We start from the raw sequence: 8,809 nt of genomic DNA, 5'->3' as shown, positions 1-8,809 counted from the left end.
TGCCCATCCACACCACCGGCAGCACGGTGAGCAGCTGTACCGAAAATTGTTCCAACAGCCGGTCCGTGTTGCACAAGCGGGGAAGCATCACCCCCCTGCTGCGCAGCTGACGCTGCCAAGGGATGCCAGCTGGGATCCCTCGCTGCGAGTCACATTGCCGCACATCATCAAGGCGTGGCCTCCTCCCGCCTCCTGCCTAACTGCTGCCCCTCCTGCCGCATGTGCCCTGCAGCTGCCGGGCTCGCTGGCTGTGGTCAGCGGCGAGTATTCCTGCGACGTCGGCTGGTGGCTGCGAGACGGCGGGTACCCCACGCGCGAAAACCCCACCGCCACCAGCATCACCGGGCCCCAGATGGTGCTCAAGTTTCAGGTGCCCGCTCGTCTCCCTGCTGCTCACCTCACCACGCAGGCTGCAGCAGCCGGCCTTGCCTGCAGCATTCTGTTGCCGTGAATCCTCAGGTCTGGCATGGGCTGGCATCGCTTGATGTGATGGCGCTACTGAGGGCTGTCCCGGTGGTGCCTGCACTGCAGGAGACCGTCACTGGCACCCGCAGAGCGAGCAGCTGTGGGTGCGGCTACGATTCAGGTGAGCATGAGGCAGCAGCCCGCAGCAGCTGTCCACGCAGCAGCCCACCGTGGACAGTGCGCAGAACAAAGGTATCCGTTTGGTCGCCTATCTTCCTGGTGCCTGCCTCCCTGGTGCCCAATCCCTGGTGCCGCAGTGCTGCTGGCCTTTGACGGCGGCACGGCAGGCGCCACCGCCGACAGCATCAGCACTCCGCTGACGGCGGCCAGCCTCATCTCGCCTGGGGACTACCTGCCCACCATCGGCCTCACCATGCTGACCTGCGGCGACGACGAGGGCGACTGGTGCACCTGCGGCGCAAACACCTACCTCTGCCCCGCCTACAATGCTACGCTGGTGAGGCAGCGGGTGGCGTTGATGTGTGTGTGTGTGTTGGGGGGTGGGCAGGCAGGTGGGAAGCAGGCAAGCTCTGTGATGTGTCTACCCCTGCCATGCCATGCCGCAGCCGATGCGTTGTACGCAGCGCCTTGCTGCCGCCGTTCCCATGCACAGGCACAACGCCAGAAGCGGCGAATGACCAGTGCATGCTGATCCCCTCCTACCTGCAGTGGACCCAGGGCGGATCCGATCAGTCGCCTCTGAGCGGCCAGGCGTCGGTCATCACTTTCTCCACCGTGACTGGCCACTGGTACTACCTTGTCGTGGGGGACTTCAATGCAGCCAGCACAACCTACACCTTGAATGTGTGGTGACGTTTGCAAGGCTGACCGGTCGCCCGCTGGCGGGACGAGCTTGCAAGCGACGAGGTTTCAGTGCTTTGAGGTCGTGCGTTTGTTGATCCTGCTATGTTCTGTGATGGACGCTTCTGTAGAAATTGCAATAGGTGCATGGCATAGTTGCAGCATGTGCCGGCGGGCGAAGCGGCGGCGCCCAGTCAGCACGCGCAGCTCATCTCTGCCCAAACGCCGCCCGGTCCTCCTTCTCTTCGCGGCCGACAGACGGCCTGTTGCTCTCCGTCTTGTGCTCGCACGGGCTGGTCTTTCTGCGTCCAACCACCTCGAAAGTCGAAGCCCCCTACTCTCGGCCTGCCTGGAGCTGCACAGCGCGTCCACGGCCGCTAGGCGCGCGGCTGCACGCGGCAACATGGCCTCCGCGCACCCCCACCGCTCCCACCTGGTGTTCCGCCCGGCCGCTGCCGTGTCGGATAGCCTGCAGCAGGTCATCCTGCAGCAGCGGGCTGCCCTTGTTTCCTGGGAGGAGTGCCAGGTGCGCGTCAAGGCGCTGGAGGCCTGGGGGGCGCTGCCGGAGCAGCGCGCCCAAAAGGCAGAGGCCGCGCTCGCAGAGTCGTCAGCTGCCTTGGCAGCGATGACGGAGCGCGCGGCAGCGATGACGGAGCGCGTCGCCGCGCTGCAGGCTGAGCTGCTGGTCGCCTGGCAGCAGGCAGACACACTGGTGGCGCAGCTGCGCGGCGTGGAGCCGCATCAAGGTGCTGGGGGGGACGACGGCTTGGGTGGTGAGGACCAGGCGCAAGGCCGGCACGACAGGGCAGCTGTGCTGGTTGCAGGGTGCAGGGAGGTAGAGGTGCAGGAGGGTGCCACCAGCTGCTTGCGGTTCCCAGGAGGCAAAGGCATGGTTGTGACCCTGGCCGCGCGGCAGGCCGCCTCCCACCACCTGGTCAGCTGCAGGATGGGAGGGGAGCAGCCGTTGTCTGTGGGAGCAAGGGATCTCACCTTGCCACTGGCATTGATCGTCTCGTGGTAACACCGAACACGCACGCAGCTGCTCTGCTTGCCGCGCTTGCTGTGCAACCTGCCTGCCACACATGCACGCCCTATGTTTGCAGGGGCTGAAGATTTCCGGGCGGCAGGTTCCCAAGGAGGAGAGTGCTGGCTTGGTGGAAGTCGAGCTTAAATGGGTGGGTGGTGCCTCCTCGATGTCGCCATGACTCATTGCGGCGCCGCCGCCTGCCAACCTGATGCTCCTGCTATGTTCCGGCTGCAGCCATCCCTGCCTGCTGCCACCTCCTGCAGCGCTACCGCTTGTCTCTGCCTACTATGGGACCCCGCACACCCATGTGCAGTGTTCCTGACTCGGCTGCCTGCCATCCCTCTCTGCCAACAGAACAGCAAAGTGGCAATGGATGCCGGCAAGGAGGTGCCGTTCAACCGCAAGGTGACCAGCGCCACGGAGCTGCTGCAGCTGGCGCGCACGGGGTCGACTGGCACGTACCTGCTGCCCACCGCAGGGCAGCTCAACGACATGGCAAGCGCTTCTGCCACCCTGCTGCCTGCACCCGTGGCTGTCCTGCCCTGCATTGCCGCAGCTTGCCATGCGCTTCACTACCCATTGCTGTTGTTGCAGTCCCCTGTGGCCGATATATTTGCAACCCTGCTGTCCGGTGCAGTGCTATGACGTGACGCACCACGGCATACGCGAGGAGGGGCGCTGGGTGGGCGGCATGGACAGTGTCATCTGCGCTGTGGTGCGGGGCACCGAGTGCGCAGGCAGCGGCGAGGCGGTTGCCGTTTTGGCGCGCCACTCGGAGGCATCAGGCAGCAAGGTGCCGGTGTGCGTGGTGCGCGTGGCTGCACTGGCGTCTGCGGCGCCGCGCCGCGCCTTCCGCGAGGCGCTGGCGCTGCTGGTCCCTGCCGACCCAAACCTGCACAGGCAGGTACAAGAATGTGTTCGGCGGTGCATGGGCGATGAGGAGTGGCAGCAGCTGGCGGCGCAGGCAAGTGGCAGCGGGGGAGGGTGGCGGCCCAGCAAGGGAAAAGCGCCAGTAGGGCACATGGCTGTGCCGAGAACACACTTGCATGCGTCGGCTTGAGGTCTGGTATTGTGTGTTTTCAGCTGCTGATGCGCCCCCTCCTCTGTTTCTGCTGCCTCTGCCCCTGCTGCAGGACAGCTTGGATCTGGTGGTCGCAGAATTTGATTACCATGGCAACCTCAGCAATGGCGAGCACGCAGTGGCCAGGCGGTATGTGTGGGGCCGGCCAGCCGCTGCTTTGATTCAAACGATGCCCGTCCAAGGCGCCACCGACGCGTGTGCTGTGCAGCAGCATCTACATTGCCGGTGCCGCACGTGTGGCTGCAGGGCTCTGGTGCTGAAGGTGCCCAAGCCAGCGCAGGCGCCGCAGGCAGCGCAGGCCGACAGTGGCGCAGCTGAAGCAGCTGCTGCTGCACGCGTCGAGCAGGCAGCGGCGCCGCAGCTGATTTGGGGTGGCGTGCAGCTGCTGGTGGGCGCGGAGGCGCCGCCGCTGCCGGAATTCGCAACAGACTGGCCGCCGGCCTTCAGGAAGGGCAAGCCGGGTGCGAGGCCGGCGCTACTCAGCAAGGCTGTGCAGCGGAACTGCGACTGACGCCCTCTGGAGACGATGTGCAGGAAGCAGAACCTGTTCTCTGGCTTGGAAAGCGCCGGCAAGGGGCTAACAAGGGGATGAGCCAGCATGCTGTGGCTGCGAATGCCTGTAAGGAAAGCACTGTCAACGTCCCCTATGTGCCTGGCGGCAAGCTTTCAACAACAGCAATGCAGGAACTGGTCACACCGGGGTTGCCCTCTTGCGTGCCTGTTTTTGCCTTTGTGCTGGTCTGATGACTCTGTGGGGATGTGTGTGTTACACACACACCAATGAGTGTCGACAATGGGAACGTCTGCTAGGCACACACCACCATCTGTGGGCGGCGCCATCCAGCGCCACCCAGCAAGAAGAAGGCGGCAGTGCCGCCGCCAAACTACTGCTGCTCCGCTCCACCTGAGCTGTCACTGCCGCATCGCCGCTGCATCCGCCAGCTGCCCCCCAGCATGCTGACTGCCGCGGTTGTCGGCCGTCCCCCACTGCTGGCTGCTGCTCCCCAGCGGCTTAGTCACCGCCGCTCTCCAGCGGCGCATTCGCTGCTGCTCTGCGAGCGGCAGGGCACTGGTGGCGGCCTCCCGGCTGGCCGTCTCCGCAGTGCTGACACATCGTCTGCCAAGGCTCCATAGTGCAGCTGGCATCGCCGTGCCAGCCGGCGCGGTACTCCGTGCGGCGCACGCCACGCCCCATGGTGCGCGCTGCCCCTCGCTGCCTCCCACCGCCCCGTGGCATGCACCAAATGCAGCAGCAGCTGCACCCTCGCCAAGCGCTCCATGCCTTCTGCCAGGTGCGTCGCCTGCACTGGGCAAGGAATCCAAAGGCAGGGCAGCACTCGGAAGCATCGGGGAGCAAAGCGGCGAAGGCACGGCGGAGCGGCGATGGTGGCGGGGGCGGGGGCGGCTGCTGCACTTTCCATGCTGCACTTTCTCCTTCCTCAGGCAACCCTTTTCATTGCATTGCTACGCACACTAGCAGGAACTGCAGACCCGCCGCTCCCGTTTTTGCGTCGCCTGCCTTTTCTTCAGCGACGGGGTTTGCGCCTATGTTTGGCTCTCTGTGCGCGCCCCTGGTCCTGGTGGCCCCTCCGACGACGCCCGCAGGCAACAGGAGGAACGCGGCGGTGGGGGAGAGCGCGGCAAGCTCCCAGGTGCGGGAGTTGAGTCTGGGCGGGTTGCTATCGTCTATAGCGTTGTTACTTTCAGACCTGTGCAAAGCGCCCCCGGGACAGGTCGTACTCTCCGCGTCTGCAAACTGGCGTCGTGACGGCGCCGCCGCCGCCGCCCACTTCTGCTGCGTTTCTGCTGTGTTGAGCGCTGATGTGAACTGGCTGGTCCTGGTCTTGAGCGCAGGTCCGTCGGTGCCATGCATCCGCGGCGACATGGTGCCTCTGAGCGCCCCCAAGGCCGCAGGTGCGCGGGTAATGGGTGGGGCCGGTTGATCTGCTGCTGTGCTGCGGAACGGCAACGTAGGGCAGTTGTGTGAGACGGCGTGAGCGTCTTCTCACCCGCCAGTCAGGCCTCGCCTGCCGGGCGCGTTGGGTCCAGCCCTGCATATACGTGACCGTGCATCGGGGGCTGCCTGCAAGCTTCAGGGCTGCGCCTCCCTCCCACCTGCCATCCTCGCAAAGTGGAGGGAAGCTACTTGCTGTGTGCCTGCAGGTGCCTCTCTGCCGAGCCTGCGCGGCCGTCTCACTGTGACCGGCGCTCGAGCAGGCAACACCAGCTGCACGCAGCCCCGCCCCTCCCTGCCCGCGGTGGACCCCTGGAAGCCGATGCCAACCCCGCTGGCTGTGAGGTTGGGCCAGCTCTCGCTGCTCTGCATGGGCCTGCCCGGCACCCTCTTGCTGTGGTGCCTGAATGAGGAAATTGGAGCCCTGGTCTACATGTCTACTTGGGTTGGGATGGCCAGTACAATTGGCCCTCTTGGCCCTGATCCATGAAGGTGGCGATGAGCCTTCTGTGCCTCCCGCACCGCCTCCCGCCGCCCCCCGCCCTGCTTTGCGGGCGTGTATCTCTGGCGTGGCAACCCCCTCTGCTTTGCACTTTGCCCAGCATATGTTCCTGCTTCCAATGCCATATGCCACCGCTTCGTTCCCACTCCGCTCCTGCGTTTCTGTCGGTAGCTTCTGGTCCCCAGCGCCGCCACTAGCGACGGTTCTCATTGGGGCGCAGGAGACCGGCCGGTGGCTGGGCCTGCCACGCAAGCAATGGCGCTGCCCGCACTGCAAAAATATCATTGAGCATGCCACACACATCATCTTTCATTGCCCCCTGTATGCCAACGCCCGACAGCGCTTCTCTGACCTGTTTGATGCCACACACCCAAGCCTGCACACCTTCTTCCAACAACCTTACCCCCGCCTCGCCAGTTTTGCTGCTGCATGCACGTGACTGTGGTTCGACACCCCCCTCTCCCACACACACTCCCAGTCGCCTTCCACCCCACTTCCCACTCCTGTACAATTATAGCTTCCCTTTGTCCCACTCTCCCTTCGCTCAACGTTGTTTGTCTCGAAAGGGTGTGTCTTAAGCTTGATTTGCAGAGATTGTAAACACCCTGGTGCGTTCAAGGCGGCTGCGGCGTTTGCGCTCACCAAGGCGGCTGGCAGCTGGTTTTCGTCGGCAGAGTAGCACCAGCCAACAAAATGCCAGCAGTGCCGGGGCCGTCCAACTGCCACGGGGTATGGTGGGCTTTGCGGACTCTTCACCCCCTGTTACATGCAAGCCACGCCACGCATTTAGCAAGAGAGCATACGGCGGTGCCGCCAGCCAGCCACCAGCAGTTTTGTCAGCCCACGCTCCACCAGAGCGGCTTGGCGCTGGACAGCTTGATCCCCTCCCTCCTGCTCTTGCCTTCTCTCTCCAGTGAGTACAGCGCCGAGTTGGCCTGCATCCCGGCGGCGGTGACGGCCAGGATGGGATGAGTTGCGAGACACAGCAAGGCACAAGCGGCTTCAAATGCTGCCAAGGGTCACATGCTGCAGACTCGATCACTGAGCTAACATGCCAGCATGGCTCACCATCCTGGTCAGGCTTGCTTTCACCCTCACGGTTGCTGGCATCCCCCAAACGCCTCGCAGGTGATCTACCACCGACAGGGAGTCCTTGCCCTCGGTGCTGCTCAGCGCACTCGCCACGGCCTGCTTGACCACCTCATCAGATGGCAGGTGGCAAGGCGCCGCGGCCGGCGGGCCCTCGGCACGCCCGCCAAAAGATCCCAGGGAGCCCAGGCGCCGCAGCCCTGAGCTGATCTCTGGCTCCTCATGCAGGGGCTCTGTGATGATCAGGCTTGCCATTCTGCTGTTCAGTTGCCTGCAGGAAAGGCCGCATCAGTGTCACGTACGGTTGGCAAAAGGGCGTTGGCCACGGATCCCATCTGCGTGCTGAGAATCAATCATAGCAGCGCCAGCAGCATCAAAGCAGCAGCCGCAGCAGCCAGGCCTCACTGCAGCTGGGTGGTGTGCCCCGCCACTGTGGTGCTCAGCTCATCCACGCTCCCCGCCACCACATCAACAGCATCCTCGGTGGCCCACTGCGCCCCCTGCAGCCCTGCAATGGCGTCCTGCATGGGCACCTGCTGCTGCTGCTGCCCCGCTGAGGCCTGCTGCTGCGGTACCGCCGACGTGTGCTGGCGCTGAGGCGCTGCCTGCTGGGGCTGTGTCAGCACGGGAACGCCTTGCATCGCAGCAGGGCGGGGGTGTTCGCCCCAAACCCCGGTAGAAGCCCACATGGGCTGAGCCATGATGGGCATGCCTGCCCCTGCTGCCACTGGCTGCTGCAGCAGTGCCATGTAGCTGCTGTTGGCCTGGTTGGCAGCAAGCCCCATGTCCTCCCCAAGCAGCACTGGCGAGGGTAGCACGTGAGGCACCGGGGGTGGGGCAACTGGTGCCGGGACCTCTGGCAGTTGCTGCTGCGCTGGCACTGCCTGGTGTAGGCCCATGTCCACCAGCAGCTGCTGCACGTCCTGCGCCGCAACTGCCTGGTCCACTCTGCCGTCTGCAAACTCACGCCGCACTTCTGTCAGTTCAAACACCATCACCTGCAGGTGCAGGCAAGTGCAGGGTGAGCGAACCAGACGTGCGTGCTAGATGGGGCAGAGCACCGCGCATGCGCCTGGCATATCCAATGCCATATGCACAGTGTAAAGCTGCAAGACGGATTCATTCATTCATTCATTCAGCACACAGACCGGCCGCCTCTTGCTCGAGGGCGGCCCACTTTGGCCTGGGCAGCCCGGGCCGCCCTCCCCCCCGGGCGCATGTTCGGTGTTGGAGGGGTGTGCCCAGCGATAGGGGGCCCCTGAAGGCATGCGCCGAGGCCGGGAAGCGTGGTTCGGCGCTGCTGCACGCTTGGCGATTTGAACAGAACCACGTGCCGCCGAGCTGCGGCCGCAGTTTCCGGCCCACGGTCTACGGTCGCAGCCACGGGACTCGGCGGCACGGCGTTTGGGCCCAAGCTTGCTGCCGCCGCTGCCGTGCCCGGGGGGGCAGCGCGGCGGCGGCGGCGGCACGCTGCGACGCCCCCGTGCTGCCGAGCTGCGGCCGTAGGTTCCTGCCAGAAGCCCACGGCCACAGCCACGGGACTCGGCGGCACGGCGTTTCGGTCCACGGCTTGCTGCCGCTGCCGCCGCCGCAGGGGTGCTGCCTGCGGCGGCGGCGGTAGCGCACGCGTGGCAACCCCCCGCGCTTCCTTGCCTCCCATCCACCGGACCCCGTCCTGCGCTTCACTTTGTTTCGGGAGGGGCTGCTCACTGCTCATTGCTCATTGCTCATCGCACACTGCTCAACGCTCATTGCCCTATATCCCACCCAGCCGCAGGACTCCACTGCCGCCCGCGCCCCGCCCCATCTGGCCGCTTGCGCGCCCCATCCCCCCTCGATGGGGCCCACCCACACCGGGGCCTCCCCCCTCCCGCCCACTGCTTTCTCAAC

Source organism: Chlorella variabilis, assembly GCF_000147415.1.
Source record: "Chlorella variabilis unplaced genomic scaffold CHLNCscaffold_16, whole genome shotgun sequence".
NCBI classification, from domain to species: Eukaryota; Viridiplantae; Chlorophyta; class Trebouxiophyceae; order Chlorellales; family Chlorellaceae; genus Chlorella; species Chlorella variabilis.
The sequence above is the reverse complement of the archived record's forward strand: the minus strand, read 5'-3'. Positions refer to the sequence as shown.